Raw genomic sequence first — 17,146 nt, 5'->3', positions numbered from 1 at the left:
AAAAGAAGATATAGAACACAGCTAAAAGACAATGTCAGTTATACATTGGTAAGAGAAGAAAATATATCAAGTAAGATTCTACAGTTAAAAGTATCCATTCAGATGATGGCGCAGTGCCGTTTAAGCTGTTTTAAACTATTTCCAGCTCTACAAAGTCTGCTCTTCAATTTTTCCCTTAGAACTAGTCAAACTCTCAAAATAAGCACTCAGCCTTCATTCTACAGCCTAGCACTAGATCAAATTTCTCAGTAAGCACTAACAAAATCTATCACTACATCCCCTTATACTATCCAGAAGTACAAGGCTCCCTATTCATCCATTCCTGACAATCAATAAATCAGTTCTTAAACCATCCAGGCATGTCCAAAGCACAGTTTCAGGTACACTCTCCAGTCCAGCTGGTGAATCTGGGAATCTTGAGGCAATGTTACAGTTGCCTTATGTATACAGACAACCCTCTCCTCCTTCCAACAAACACAAATATATGTGAGAGATGCAACTATACAGCCAAACTGGAGGCCGGGCTCTCTCAACCCAAGACTGGCACAGTCAATCTGAAGGAGAAGGAAACCACTCACACCACACAACCAGTCTCACATAGACAAATTGCACCAGCAAACAAGACACATAAACTCACAAAAACATACTCGGAGTCTCTAAATAAAAATCTGCCAAAGCAACAGAGACTTCCAAAGCAGACATCCATGCAACCACTACCCCACAACAACTTTCACGTATCACATACTTCACAAAGTCAGTGTGCCACGCAGTCGCAGCCCCCAAGGCTAAATAACACACCTAATACACTAGTAATTGGAGACTCTATTGTTAGGCACACTGACGTCCCACTCACCAGACTGAACAAGGAAAAGGTCATTGTAAGCTGCCTGTCGGGTGCCAGAATCCGTCACATAACACAAGAACTAGGTCATTCCACAGCAGGTACAAATATGACTCTTTCATTGTCCATGTTGGTGTGAATGACCTGAGATGTACCTCCCTGGACTACATGAAAAGAGACATAGAGGAGATATCTGATCATGTAGCCCATGCCGGTATGACACTGACCTTGAGTAGCATATTGCCCTCACCAAGAATGATGCCACAGTATAAAGACAAAATTATCAATTTTAACAATTGGCTAAGCTACTGGTGTCATTCAAAGGGGATCCAGTGTCTGTCAGCCTGGGATGACATGCCCGACAAGCCACGTTGCTTCACCAGGGACGGCTTGCACCTGTCACCCTTAGGCTTTCAAATACTGGCTAAGGCACTTGCCACTCCCATAGCGCCTTTTTTAGGCAAGGCTCAAAAGACAAACCCACCTCCATAGACAATACAGGAAACAAAAATCTAAAGGTAATGCTACTCAACGCCAGAAGTCTAAACCTCAAGATGCACTCACTCGAGGCACTCCTCAGTATGGAGAAAATTGATGTCTGTGCAGTAACAGAAACCTGGTTCAAGGCTCCAGAGAGCACCCCAACACTACCAGATTTCAACTCATACCATTCTTTTCGGCCCCAGAACTCGGACCAAATTACTAAAGGTGGGGGAGTATCCATTTTCATCAAGGATACCCACACCTCCAGGTTAGTGGCACTGCATGAGGCAGCGGAGACCATCCCTGTGCAACTAACAGTAGGTAAAACTGCTTTCAGGTTAATTTCCTGCTACAGATCACCCACCTTGTCTCAGGACCCCCACTCAGCATTCCTGAGAACATTGGAGAATATGAAGGTCTCACCAAACACCATGATATTGGGGGATTTCAGCTACCTAAACATTGACTGGTAAAACTACTCAAGTTCCACCTCTTTTGCCCAACGGTTCCTGGAGTTTATAAACTCAAATGCCATGGAACAACTGGTCACCACTCCCACAAGAGGGGACAACATAGTGGACTTGGTCATCACCAACATCTGGGCTAAATGTTCCACACCAGAGGTAAACCCCTCGTTGGTATGATCAGACCATAAACTAATCACAATGGACATCCACATCCTAACCCCACCCCCAGCCAAGAAAACCACTGTAAAAAACTTCTCAAAAGCAGACTTCACACTTCTCAAGACCGAGGTGGAAAGTTTAAAAGCCCCTGGGCAACTGGAAAATGCTACCCAAAACACAGAATCCTTTACAAATGCACTCTATGAGCACCTACAGGAATTCATGGATCGTGCCATCCCAAGTAAAACTAAGACTCACTATGCCAAAAACAGGAGACCAGTCTGGTGGACTCGGGCCATGAATAAGCTATACAACAGAAGGAGGAAAATATTACATGATAAGGCAAAATCCCAAAAAGGTAAGGCATCCCTGATCAGTACTAGCAAGTAACTTCGATCCCTCATAAAATCATCAAAGGCTAGCTTTGAAAGAAAAATCACCAAAGACTCTAAAGATAATCACAAGGCATTCTTTAGCTATGTCAAGAATCTCGGTGGCAACTCTCAGATATGCTCCGAGCTGGTGCAAAATGGCACAAAATACACTGAACCCACTGAAATTGCCAACATCCTGGCAGACAGGTTCAGTGCAAACTTTACCCCCCCTTCCTCCACAAAAGGGCCAGTGTCTATCCCAGAAGAATGCAGTCCCCCATACATCACAGACACACAGGTGAAAGCTGCCCTCTCCAAAGTAAAAAACACAGCATCAATGGGACCGGATGGTATCCCGGGCTGTGTCTTACACGAGGTCCAAAATTAACTAAACCCTTACATAAATTCATTGTTCCAGCTCAGTCTAACCACAGGTTATGTACCCAAAGAATGGCATACAGCAACAGTGATCCCGCTCCACAAAGGTGGCACCACAACGGATCCCAGGAACTATCACCTTATAAGCCTGACTAGCCTGGTCTGCAAGGCTATGGAGCGCATCATCATGGATCTTATAAATAAAGACATTAGGAACCTCCAAACACTGGACCCTACTCAATTTGGCTTTGTTAAAGGCAGATCTTGCCTCTTAAACCTAGTTGGCTTCTTCAAAACAGTTACCAAAGCCATAGATGTCGGTAAGGTAGTCCACACAGCCTACCTGGACCTCGCAAAGGCCTTTGACATAATACCCCACTCCGGCATCATAAATAAGCTTACCAGCTTAAATATAAACCACATATATCACAAGATGGGTTGCAAACTGGCTCAGGGATAGATGGTTGGAGTCGCAGGTGCCTTGTCCGACTCTAAACCGGTTACAAGCGGCATCCCACAGGGCTCAGTCCTGGGACCCCTCTTGTTCGGTATATACTTCTCTGAGGTACAGGCAAACATGGGAGTACTGTGGCTTACCAAGTTAGCAGATGATTGCAAACTGGGAGCCATAATCAACTCTCTGGCTGACACAAGCATCCTCCAGAAGGGCCTTACAGAGATGGATACCTGGTGTCAGAACCATGGCCTCAAGCTAAATGCCAAAAAGTGCGCAGTCATCCCCTTTGGGAAAAACAAAGTGCCCACAAACTACCACATAGGAGGTAATCCACTAAGTACAGAAGAAGTAATTAGGGATCTGGGGACCCAAGTAGATAGTAACCTCTTCTCTGACAATCACACTGCCAAAGTGGTTAGAAAAACCTTCTATATAGCTCATCTAATCACAAAAGGGTTCACATCTAGATCAAGAGAGGTCATTGTGCCCCTCTACTCATCATGCCCATAATTGAGTACAATACCCCATTTGGGATGTACCTTACCCAACACCTGCAACAGCTGGAGAGACCTCAAAAATACCTCAACAAGAGGATCGTGGGCCTCAAACAGATGCCCTATGCAGCTCGACTAAAGAAACTCCAGCTCTACTCAGTTGGTTACCGCCTACTCAGAGGTGACCTCTGCCTGACGTTCAAGGCCATGACCAACCCGGAATTGTTGGACACGCTCCACCTCAAGAAAACCAAATCCATTAGAGCTACATGCTCCAGGGATTTAAACCTTAGCACCACAATAAACAGATCATGCTGGAGGGATAGATTCATATCCCAAAGGCTGCCCTCGCTCTGGAATAAAATCCCAGTCCATGTTAGGCAGAGCCCCCCGCTGACCCCCTTCAAGAGAAATCTTGATGAGTGGATGGGAAATCATAAATTTACTCCTGGGATCACTTCTATGGCTCTGCTGGACAGAGGCTCAGGAATCTAGTCTAAAAGGGAGGCAAAAGCCAACACATTCTGGCTAGGCTTATAAATGTCCTAGGGCAGATAACCTAGTACCTACCTATGAACCTATGAACCAAGCCTACAGGGGATCAGAGCTCCAGTATGTAATCAGAGAGGAGTTTGGGGAGTTAATAGTAGTATAGGTAGGGTTGTGTGATACAAGGGCATAACCATGTGCTAAGAAGGTGCGATTTGAGGGAGTTTTTGAATATGAATGTGGAGGGGGCAGTGGACATGGATAGGGGAAAAGAGTTCCAATTTCTGGCAACAATGTGGGAGTAGAGCGCTTTCCCAGCATTATTGTTAGCCTTGGTGATGGAAAGGAGAGATTTTTCACTGGTTCTTAGGTACCGGATTGCAGTATAGACAGTAAGTAGGTTGGATAATGAGGGTTTTTTGTCAGGATATTTGAGAATATTGTGGGCTGTGCCGAGCTTAAGTAGCTGTGGTAGCTCAAGCCATTTTAGTTCTTTTAGTGCAGCACAGTGATGAGTTCTATAGGTTGAGTTAGTAGCAAACTTGGCTATTTTATTGTAGCATGATTCTAGTTTGCCTAGGTCATATTGTCTGATTTGGGTAAAAATTGGAGCTGTGTATAATACAGTTGAGAAGAGGTGGCTTTGTGCAAGAGTGACTCTTGCTTTTTGTGAGAGAAAGGACTTATGCCTGTATAGGGAGCCTAGTTTTTTGTGTACTAATTTTATGGTATGTGAGATGTGAACATCAAAGTGGAGATTATTGTCTATTTCAATGCCCAGAAGTTTGGTGTGGTTAGAAGGGGAGATGGTGGTGCCGTCCTTAGATGTTATGGTAAAGGAGAGGGTTTTTTATCTATTAGGGGTAAATAGTAGCAGTTTTGTCTTTTTGGGATTTAGAATTAGTTGGATACCTGATATCCATTTTTCTACTGAGTTAACGGTATCTTGAGTGAGTGTATGTAGGGTGGTGGGAGATGAGGCAGAGCAGATCAGGGTTGAATCATCCACACATTGTATGAGTGTGGCATGTTGTGTAGACCTATTGAGGTTATTTGTGAAAATAGTAGTGAGTCCAGTATAGCTATGGTGGTTGAAAGTTGTGTAGACAGAGTTCCTTTCCACTGGACTGATTGTTGCCTGTCAGACAAGTAGCTTCTGAACCAGGCTATAGTAGAGGAGGTGAAGGATAATGATGTTAGTGAGTCTACTAGAATGGAGTGGGAGACCATATCAAATGCTTTTGAGAGGTCTAGGAAAATGGCTGATACATATCTGTTATAATTCCTGTGAAGGTTTATATGATTAATGAAGAATAGAAGGGCTGTGGTAGTGCTGTGATGTGGACGGAAACCGTGTTGTGTGGTAGATAGTAGATTGTGTGTGTTAAGAAATGTCATCACTTGCAAGTGGATGCATTTCTCAAGAATTTTGGATAAGGAGCAAAGGATGGCAATAGATCGGTAGTTGGAGAATTCATAAGAACCTCCTTTATGGAGACGAATGACGTGAGATACTTTCCAGAGTTTGGGTATGTAGGATTCTAGTATGGAGCGGTTTATTAGGATGGAGACAGGATATGATAGGGAGTCAGTAGCCATTTTTAGGTATGCAGCAGGTAAGTTATCAGCTGCCAGTGTGGTTGGCTTAAGTTTTAGGAGTGAATTGATAGTTGAGGTGGGCACTGGTGATAGGCTGAAAGAGGGGGTGATGTGGGATAGGTTAGGTTGTGATTGAGGTAGACTGTTTTTGGTTATTTGACTGGACAAGGCTAAGATGGATTTAGTAAAATGGTTATTAAATTGAGAAGCTATGTCTACAGTATTGTAAGTAGAGCTGGGTGCTGGATTAGTGGTTTTGCCTGGCTTTAGTAGGGAGTTAATGGCATGCCAGAATTGTTATGGATTATTTAAATATGTCCTTTCGGCGCTAAGAAAATAGTTTTGTTTGTTTATTTTGGATTCAGCCTTGGCCTTGTTTCTAAGCTGTTGATTGTATTGCCTGGAGCTAGGGGTTTTGTCAGTTTTCCAGATTTTCCAGGCTTTATCTGTAGCTTTTAGTAAGGTTCTGGTGTCCCTATTTAGCCAGGGTGCATAGTTGACTTTAACTCTGATCTTTCTGCTGGGAGCTAGACTGTTAAGGATGTTAGAGAAGGTAGTATTGAAGTAGTCTCCTGCCTGGTCTAACCCAAATGTCCATAATGGTTCCAAGTTGCAGTAGCTTAGGACAGTATTTAGGTATTGTGGGGTAAGGTTACGGTCATCTCGTACGAGTTTGTAGACTACTGGTTTGGGGTGATTGGAGTGTTTGTGGAGTAGGAAGGTGAGGAGATTATCACTTAGGTCATCTGGGAGACAGCCTACTGTATAGTTTGGTTTGGGATAGTTGGTTAGTGTCCAGTCCAGTATGGATTCTTTCTTTGTTTTCTTATCTATTCTAGTTGGTTCTTCAATTAGTTGAGAGAACCCATATAGATTAATATGTGTAGAGGGGCTGCTGGAGTTACAGGCTGCCCAGTCAGTGTTAAGATCTCCTTTTAGGATTGTTTCCTGAGGTAGATTGTCCTTTGTCCAGTGTATGATGTCTTCTATTATGAGTGAGTTGTTGCCTGGAGGTATGTAGCAGCATATTATATTTATTTTCTTGGTGTTTCTTATGGATAGGACAGAAAAAAAGGACTTCAGCATTTTGAAAAGTGGGTGGTGTGGTGTGCAGGAGCTGGAGGTTAAGGGTGTTTTTAAAGAGAATGGCTACTCCTCCTCCTTTCCTGTTTGTTGTATCAGATCTAAGTGTATTATACCCTGGGGGGAGAAAGACTTCATCTTGGATACTGGGTTTAAGCCAGGTCTCTGTCATGGTGAGTACATCAGGGTTGTAGTGGGCTATGAATGCATGTAGGTCTGTTAGCTTGTTGGCAATACTTATGTTGAGATTTAGAATCAGCAGATCAGATGTTTGTCTGGCTGAGAGGAGGCCTTGATTTGGGTGAATGTCACCATAGGTTAGCAGAGTTTGTAGGAGTGTCAGTATGTGTTTTTTAATATTAATTGTTTGTGAGCTTGGTCTATGAGAGTTTTTCTTAGTGTGGTGAGATGGTGTCATTTTTGTTAGTGAGTAATATGCAGTTGTACAATTTATGATTGTGGGGCAGAGGTAGAAGTGTGAGTGGGTTTGAGAGGGTGGGCTAGTGTGGGTAGTGTGATAGGAGAAGTTGTGCAGCGGTAGGTTTGTTTGTAAGGAAGTTAGGAAGGTTAGCGATAGTAGAGCTAGTGATAGGGATGTGAGTATGGATAACATGATACTACTTTGAGTGAGTAGTACAACTAGGATTCCTGGTTGGTTGTGTGTGAGGGTAGAGGTGTGTTGTCTGGGAATGTGTTGTTGGGAGAGTGATCAGTGTGGGATGTAATTGGATTGGAGGGTGGGGGGAGGTAGGATGAGTGGGTTGGGCTAGTTATTAGGAAATTAGGGGTTGGACTACTGGTCAGGTGATTAGGGGTTAGAATAAAAGTATAAGTAGTGGTAGTGGGTTGGAATAGAGGGCAGGGAGTGGAATGGAGCAAGCCCGAGTGCAGCAGGCTAACACTGACTTCAAGTGTTTTTTTATGCTTTGGTAAGTATGTAGTGTTAGTTTAAATGGTTATATGTTAAACTGAAATGTTGACTGTAGTTTAAACTGTATGTTTGCACTAAATTAAAGACTATTTACTTTTTTGTATTGTAGGTAGTACCTAATGAGCAAAGAGGGAGACCATGGGAGACTAGACTCGAATAAAGGGAACTTTATTGGTAAATAATACTATAGGCTACTAAAACTTTGGTCTTAATGAAGCAGTCACCCTGGTTCCTGTATTAAAGCTTATAGCAGCAAAATTGTAAAATTATTTCAATTTAACTACTAGATGGCATAGCATGACATGAATAAGAAATTGGAAATGACAAACCTTGGAAGTTATTTAACGTGTACATTTAGATATTTATACATTTTTTAATATTTTTATGGGGGAGATTTATTTAAGAAAGTCTTGTATATTTATTTTATAAAGTATATACATTTTTATTTAAGACCACCTTAAAACTATACATTTTATACATCTTAAAGTTTAGATACTGTTCACTAATTGAATTATTAGATTAGCCTGTTAATTGGTTGTTTTTTTCTGGTTATAGTATAAATAGTGGCACAATGAGAAGGTATGCATGCATCTGACGAAATCTTGGCTTTGACGAAAATGCAGTGAAACTTTAAGCATTTATGTGTGTACATTTTGTATTTTACTGTGTCTGTTTTGGAATAAAAGGACTTTTAGCTGAAGAGATTATTGGTGGCCTTTTGAAGTGCTCTTTTGTGTATTTTTAAGGATGAACATACCCATCCAGGCAGGGAATGTTTTTCTAGGTGCTCCTTGAAAGAAGATATAGTCATTAGAGGAAAGTATTCATTAACTGAAATAGATGAATGCAGTATAGTAGACTGGGAGAAATGAAGATAAGTCATTAAATTAAAAAAACTTTGATGGGGAGAAGCAGTCGTCTGCATGGGCCACCAGATTACCATTAAAATCCATGTTGGGCCCAGCTTTGAGTCAAAGAAAGTCCAGAGGTGGTTAGAGGATCTGGTAGACGTGATGATTGATGGGTGAGAGTTTTTTTTTTGTTTTATTTATTTATTTATGTATGTATGTATGTATGTATGTATGTATGTATGTATGTATTTATTTATTTATTTATTTTGTTAGGTAGTAACAGGAGTTTACCAAGATTTATGTATGTGTACCAGTCATAACTGTTTCCATATTTCAAGAAAAGTAAACTTCTGAAATCAGTGGATAAAATTTAGTCAGTTTTATATATTTATAAGTAGTCTATATAACATGATAATCATGGCATTTTAACAGCATATAAAGACTTCTGCATGTCTTCATGACTTCAATGAATAACAAATCACTGGGGGTAAATAACTAGAACAGAACCCTACTATTAAAAATCTTGTACAAGGACATGTATTTTATATAATGCTCCAGATACACTACATCTAGTTTATATGATGAGAGTTACAAGATTTAAAAGATACTAAAAATGTATTTCTTGCTGTAGATTCTAGTGTTCACAAATTTATATAAAACGTAAAATATAACAATAAGACAAACTTTACACATTTTCTTTTTCTTTATCAAATAAATACTTTCTGAATATTCAGTTCTCTGCCACATTCAGGATCTATACATTCACATCTTAAAAATAAGAAGTTAGTTTGAGTTGATTATTATTATTATTATTATTATTATTATTATTATTATTATTTGTTTACTGATTCACTACTAGGGGAAGAAAATGATGGTAATGCCCGATACGTTATCTGATCACTCTCCCATAATACTTCGACATGACGGTATCTGATCACTCTCCCGTAATACTTCGACATGACACAACTGCATATTTTAACAAATCTCATGTTTATAATTGCACAGCGTTACTTCTATTCAGGAAGGAAATTGTTGAAATATTCATGTTTGTTGGATAAATAACATTTTTCTTTTATTTTTTTAGTATGTTGGGCATCATTTAAAACCTAAACCTTTGTTTTTAGTATTAGGGTGCAGGTATCAATAGGGATTAAAGCAAAAAGAAAACAATATAATAAATTAGTCGAACATCTATTTATTTATTTCAGTTTAGTAGCCAATTAAATGGTTTGATTGATAATCCCTTTTCTGGTACTGTGTGGGTACCATGGTTCAAGAGATGAACTGAAAATTATACATAGACTGAAGAATGCATATCATTGTACATAGTGTAATAAAGGCACTGTTTTTATATTACTGATGATAAACCCAAGTGATATAATTATTTACCTTATAGGCAGACATTTACCAATTATTAATTTATTAAAATTATATGTTTACAAGAAAGTTGTAAGTAGAGTATGAAATGGAAGAACTAACCATTGTCATAGAAGAAGGAGCATTAGGTGTCCTTATAGATTCAGAGATTGTTACTAGGACAATGATCAGGATTGTTACTAGGGCAATGATCAGGAGGGCCTTTCTAATCCTAGCCAAATTTTCCTAAAAGAATAATGGCATCCGGTTTCCAAATAGGACATTCAAGGCCAGGCATTTTTAAACGACCTCTGTCCATAATGGTAGGTGACAAGCTTGGTGTAAATTTCCTATTCCCCATCCATTGGTCTATGTTGTACTTAAATTGGGTAATAGATGAACTCAGCTTCACATGGATGGGAAGCCTGCTCCATAGGAGTAGCAGAGGCAGTCACTTTGAAACATCTTTCTCTCCAGTCCTTAAAAACAGATGTTCTTTTAATGTGTTTCTAAATAATTAAAGAGTCACTTGCTGCCTCATTTCTGCAGGTAGCCAGTTTTGGAGGTTTTGAAATGTGGTCTAATGAGGGTAATGCTATCTTTCCTATCTATCACTAAGAGGGTAGTTAGTCTGCTTAGTTTGTAATTTTTGTTTTTATGAGGGAGACAGCATCCCATTTTTAAAAGCTTGTTGATTTGACAGTGAAGTAGAAGTGTGTCTCTCTCATTTAGTTTGGCAGCACCACTGCTATAGAAGTTCGCAGTGGTGATTTTGAGATCTTCAAGAAGAGCAACTCTAAAGATATTATTATTAGCTTGTGCTTTACATGTGTTTGAGCTGGGATGTAGGTTTATAAGAGAGTATATGTTTTAACTATAACATCCTTAAATATAATTAAACCACATTACATGTTCAAAACTATCCAATCACTTAACAAAACTCATAATTATAAATAAGTAGTCATAATAAAGCTCTTTACAAGTGCAATAAGCAGTTAATAGAGAAGTTTCATAGATTAATTAATTAATTTAGTAATAGTTGTATTTAAGGATATATGTATGTGTGGCTAAACATTCTGATAAAGTTCTGTTGTTTTAGGGAATGAGAGCTTTAAATGAATGTTACACATTAAATAAATTAACTTGAGTTGTCTGATTAATAATGCCTTTTTTCTTTTCTAAGTGATGTACCAAATATTATACTGTCAGAAAGGGGAATGGTTAGGTGTATATTTTTATTTGTCCAGTGACATAAATCTTTAAAGCCAAGATGTAATTTCTGTTGAATGGTCAAAGTGTTCTAACATTATTCAAGTAGTATCATATCATCTACGTAAAAGACCAAGTTGAGATAGAGTAGGTTAGCTGATATATGATGGATGAATAATAAAATTAACAATAGTTCAAGGATGCAAATCCCCATGTTAATAGTGCCTTCAGTCAAAAGGCAGATCCCTTGTTTTATTTAGAATGTTCTTTTTGGAGATAACCTTGAAACCATTTTATTATATTTGGGCCCAAATTCCATTTCCTTAGTTTATAGAAGAGCAGGTTATAATCAGGTTATGTTTTGCTTTTTTGAATGCTCTTAAATTAATGAATGTACCCCTTGTTAATTTTTAATTATTCATATTGTTATATATGATATCCTTGGCTATACATGATGTCGTCATGCTAATGAAATAATTTCTGAAACTGTGCTGCTTTTCACAAAGAAGTGGTTTCAGTCTGGAGGAATCTTTAACAAATGCTAATTATGAAAAACATGCTGGACATAGGTATGAAATCTTCAATGAAATTCAATCTTAATAAACACAGTAAGTTTTATATATATATATATATATATATATATATATATATATATATATATATCGGAATGAGAAAAAAACAGCTGTTATGCAGCAAATGTGGAAGGGTTGCTTATTCATAAATTACTGAATCAACCTGACAATCACATATTTGTTCAATCTATTACAAACATGTTGGACTGTTAAAGAGACAGCAGTATATCTCTTAACTTATTTGCTTATAAATTCTAGAAAATCAAAAAATGGGGAGAATGCACCATGAGAAGCAACGGCCTTATTTATTTATTTATTGTATTATGTATTGCTGTAATCCACGTAAAAGATTAGCATTATAAAATTAAGTGCAATCCTCACAGATTTACCAAAAAATCCCAAAAAGTTAAAAATATGATGGAAAATGGGGGGGGGGGCATTCTGCAAACTCAGAAACATGAGATTAGAAATGGGGTGGCCACCTAATAGAGTACTGTTAAAAGTCTGAATGAAGTATTTAAGCTGTTTTAATGATTTCAAACATCTCTTCTCCTGTGGCTGCTCTTTAAGAGCTCTAATGGGGTGCATAGTAATTGCTAAACACTTTTCTGACTTCAGAACAATGCTAACAAGCATGTCTTTTTATTGATTTCAAGTCATTATTGCAGTGCTCCATGCACTATAATAATGTTAATATAGACTTTTTTGAGCTTTAACTACTGTGTTTTTTATAAATTATATGATACATAGCACAGTTTATATTAAAAGTGAGTTTACTGAGCCTATACTGTTTGAAAAAATAAGTATATTTATTAATACTTGAAAGGACTCACCATATGTTGCAAGATTACACTAAATCAAAACAGTTCTATAACTGTTTCATGGAAACTATTAGGTTCCTAATTGATTAGGAAATCATATGTAAACTGCACACTGCTGTAACCTGACCTAATATAGTGCAGTCTATGTGAACTACAGATGACCTGGTCTCTTATGCAACTGAACAGAAACACTAAGGAGGATGGATCAAAAATACAAAGGAGCAAATTTTCTAATTTCTTTAGACTTTATATAAAGTATTGATTATTAAATATTAAGAGTAATTATATAGAGAAAAAAATATATACCTATTTTCCTTAACTCCAGATGTAACATATTTATTTTGATAATATTACATGCCAGATACTAAATTCATGCACAGTTATCTTTTTTGATCCTATTACCCCCTCATATTTTCATAATGTTATATTTTTTAGTATGATTAAAGGGATCATAATTTTTATTAATTTCTTATAATTATTTCACTATATTTCGTACATGTTCATTTGTATACATTACCAACTCTCATAATAACTATCTATACGTAACCAACTCTCACAATAACTGATGTCAAACAGGGAAACGTTCACAATACTGTTCAGTAAACATATGATTTTCAGTTTTTACACATATTATTCATTTTTTGATGATATTGTTAAATTTGATAATACCAGTCATAGCATATTTAAAATATAACTGCTAACACAGGAAGAAAGAGAAAGAAAACATGTGAGCATATACCTTAACAACTACTCAGGCTATAAAAATATAATCCTTTTAAGTCAATAGTGACAAGTTCAGTCTAAAACTGATATGTATATTCAAATGAGACCTGGACTGCAGCCATGTTAAAATGTCTTTTTACACTCTAAAGCAAAGAGCAAATGCTGCACAATATGCTATCTATAATGTAATACAGTAAACTTCAGGACACTGCCTAATCCCAATGATCTGGAAACTTAGCTGATTTCATTTCTCCCCACATATGAAAGCTTAAAGGTTAAGTAAATAATACTAAACTCCATTTTTGACTCAGCAATACTTCCTCTTATTCCCCGAGGTTACTGCTTCTTGCAAGATGGCCATACCCCAGAGAAAAGCAATACTTCATCAGTAAAGTAGAGTATCTCTCAAGCTTAAGCTCAATACACATTTGTGAGCACTTTCATGGCCAGTAATAGTTTTCACAGCCAGGGAAAGTGCCTGAAAACAGGAGCACAGAATGTAAACAAAATGTCTTGCCTATAGGCAAACCCAATATGTGAGCATATGTTATAGCCCAAAAATATTTAGGGCAAGTACAGTGAATGAATACTTTAGGAAGGGAAGGGAAACGGAGGAATTTTACAGAAATAGTCATGATTGCAATGCATAATTAGTTATAGGGACTTGGAAATGGGTAAACTGTACGCATATGCTACAGGCAAATGTGCTGAAGTGATAGGAAATATTTCAGACATAAATCCTGCCATTTTAATGTAATGATAATTAATGTCAATGGCGATACTTTAGTTATGCACATAAAAACGGACATGATAACAAAGGATGTGATAGGAATAAAGCTGCAGTTCATCAAAGGGGAGTTAAAATGTGATGTACTTGTTAATAAAATGTTGAGATAATTAGCAAGAAAAGAAGATGCATTATGGGATGAATGCATAGACTGCAGTTATTGCATATGAGTTGTAATACAGGGAATTTGTATATGCAAGCCAACACCCCTGCTGTATTCTCCAATTCATCATGTATATACAAGAACAAATATACAAGAACAAATGGACCTTACAGCTATAATGTCATGCATATCAGAAATGGACATGGTTTTGCAAATCAATGTCAAGGGCACCCATAGGAAAGGGGTTTATTACCTTTAAACATGCAATAGTCAAACAAGTGTTGTATAGTCATGTCAATGCTAAATGTAATATAACATTCAACATGCATAACTGACAAGTGACAACACAGATTGGATGGCATTTCATAATTTAAGTTTTCCATTGGTAATTATCAAACAGCTCAGACATTATTATACTAGGCATGCTCATTAAGCTGTCTATTGTGATGAAAACAATTGCAGTAATAAAGAAATATTTGAATGAAAATTTGCAATACAGATTATAATTTTCTTGGGAATAGGTAATGCCTGTGAACAATGAATGACATAATACACATTTGAGTTATTTTAAAACCCATGCCAGGACAGATATCAATGAGATGCATACCAATCATAGATACTACAGAAGCACATATTTTGGTGATGTCATGAAAAACACTTTTGATGGTCTTAGCACTTATCTTTCATAAGGCGTATGGATGCCCTGCCATGAAGGACAGTAGCTTGAAAAATTTGGTCCTCTGACTGTACCAAAACTATTGTCTGTGTGTAAGCCACTGCTGTCTGACAGACAGATGTTATCATATTCAAAACCATGCCTATGATGCAAGGCTCACTACTGTCCTTTGTATTCACTGCATGCTTTACAGGAGATTGCAACTGAGACTGTCACAAATAAGTGAAATCAATGTGTTCAGTAAGAAAAGAATTACGAATATAATATGAACAATCTGGTTTTGTCAGAATGCTGAAAAGGAGCAACACATGCTATTGACCACACAACAGTGGGCAGTACAATATCAATATTTTTTGCTAAGAAACTGGTTTCCATTATATAGTACACACATCCTTTCAAAATTGAATCACATTGTATATGTGTAGGTATGCTATAGAAGACATAGAGATAGACATGCTATAGAGGCCTCTCCCCTGTAAATGGACACATTATAACTGGGGTGGAGGCCTCTCCCACTGTAAATGTACACATTGTAACTGTGCTGGATGTCATTCATGCATTACAGTATAAGGCCACACAATGCTAACAGTCACTAAATGTGGATGTTGATCACCTGAGTATTTGATAACAGAAAATACATGATATTGTGGATAATGAATGTGTCACTGCAGTTGTCAGAAATGTTGGTATGTCAAGGCATTACACCATGTTATTGCTGCAGGATGCATGTGTGCCTGTAATTGCTGTACTAAGGCAATGGCATGCAGAAAGTTGTGTCATTCCCTCATGCAGGAGGACAACACTTACTATATATGTTACATAAGGAAATTGCACTCACATGTCATCATTGCACTGAATAAAAGCTTAGCTATGTGAGAACTTATCATAGCATTTTGTAAGATGAATCAACATCTATACATGTACAAAATAGATGTGTTTGACAACAGTTTAGTGGCATGTATGATCACAACGTAGCCTGAGCAGTATTAGTTGGATTTGAAATAACTACCTAAGATCACACGCTGCAGCCTAGTGCCTGAATCGCAAGTGTCACATGACATGGTCTGTTACAACTGGGACAGTGAACATTTGAATGGATGACATCACCACTGTTTATGGTAAAAAAGTGGTTGAAGGGTACAATAACACTGTAGACTTGCACATCGTATATGTATTTGAGAAGTATTATACAAAGTATGAGGGAGAAAGACACACAGTTGTCCTCAAACATCCTACTTATGTAGATATACAATGTGCAAAGCACTGTATCAAAGTTACACACCACAAGGGAATCTGCATTTCAGCTGAAAGATACTGCAGTTATTGTAGCATTACATAATCACTGCCTGTCCAAAAAGTTACTTTCCTTGCAGATGCTAGGATTTGCTAGTGTAACACTGTGCCACTATAAATCCAACTCATAATAGGAACAGTACACAAATGTAGTTGTTAGGTAGCCAGCAGTATATGACAGTAATCACAGTCACACTATTTAAGCAAGGATGGACTTGAACCACCTTCTTATCTAGTTAGACTATCTATAACGCACATTATCAGTAGCCAGCACCACAGGAGAATCCTGAGTATAAGTGAAGCATGCAGCATCTATACAGGGATAGTATCATGAGTGTATTGGTAAGGAGGTGCGTGTGGTAAAATGATATGAACAGCCAATTGGTTTTGTAAATATTGCTACTGAAAATGTTTATAAAATAATCCTGACTTCATTTACAGGCACACTCACAGCTGCAGAAGTTAATCACTGCTGTATTTGAACCCCTTACTTATTTATTTACACATTCCAAAAAATAATGTAAATAACAGAAGCACCACAGGAGAAGTCAGACTATAAAAGTGTTATAGTAAACCTTAGAAAGAATGTTCTCAATGTGCTACACAGAAAATGTGGTTGTGAATGGTGGGATAAGGGGATGGCGAGTCATCTAGCAGTTTAAAACATTATTCCTGAGAAGTTGATTGAGCACAACAGTGTTAGAGGGCATGCTCACCTGATTATATACCCCCAGCACACACACACACACACACACACACACACACACACACACACACACACACACACACACAATTTTCCCATGTTGAACTTCAAACCTCCTAACAAAATTAGGTTGTACATCGCAGAGAACACAGTATTATTCACAAGCACCATAGGAAAAGTCTGACTTTGAAGAGGATAGAGTGCATTTTTGACTGGAAGATTTTGTTGTGTTGCAGAGAGGATGTTTCTGTAAAAGGTTTGATGAAGGAGCTGTATGTAAAGTGAAACACATTTCCC

Source organism: Protopterus annectens, chromosome 6.part0, assembly GCF_019279795.1.
Source record: "Protopterus annectens isolate FY-2018-M chromosome 6.part0, PAN1.0, whole genome shotgun sequence".
Classification (NCBI taxonomy): domain Eukaryota; kingdom Metazoa; phylum Chordata; order Ceratodontiformes; family Protopteridae; genus Protopterus; species Protopterus annectens.
This window is presented reverse-complemented; position numbering follows the sequence as displayed.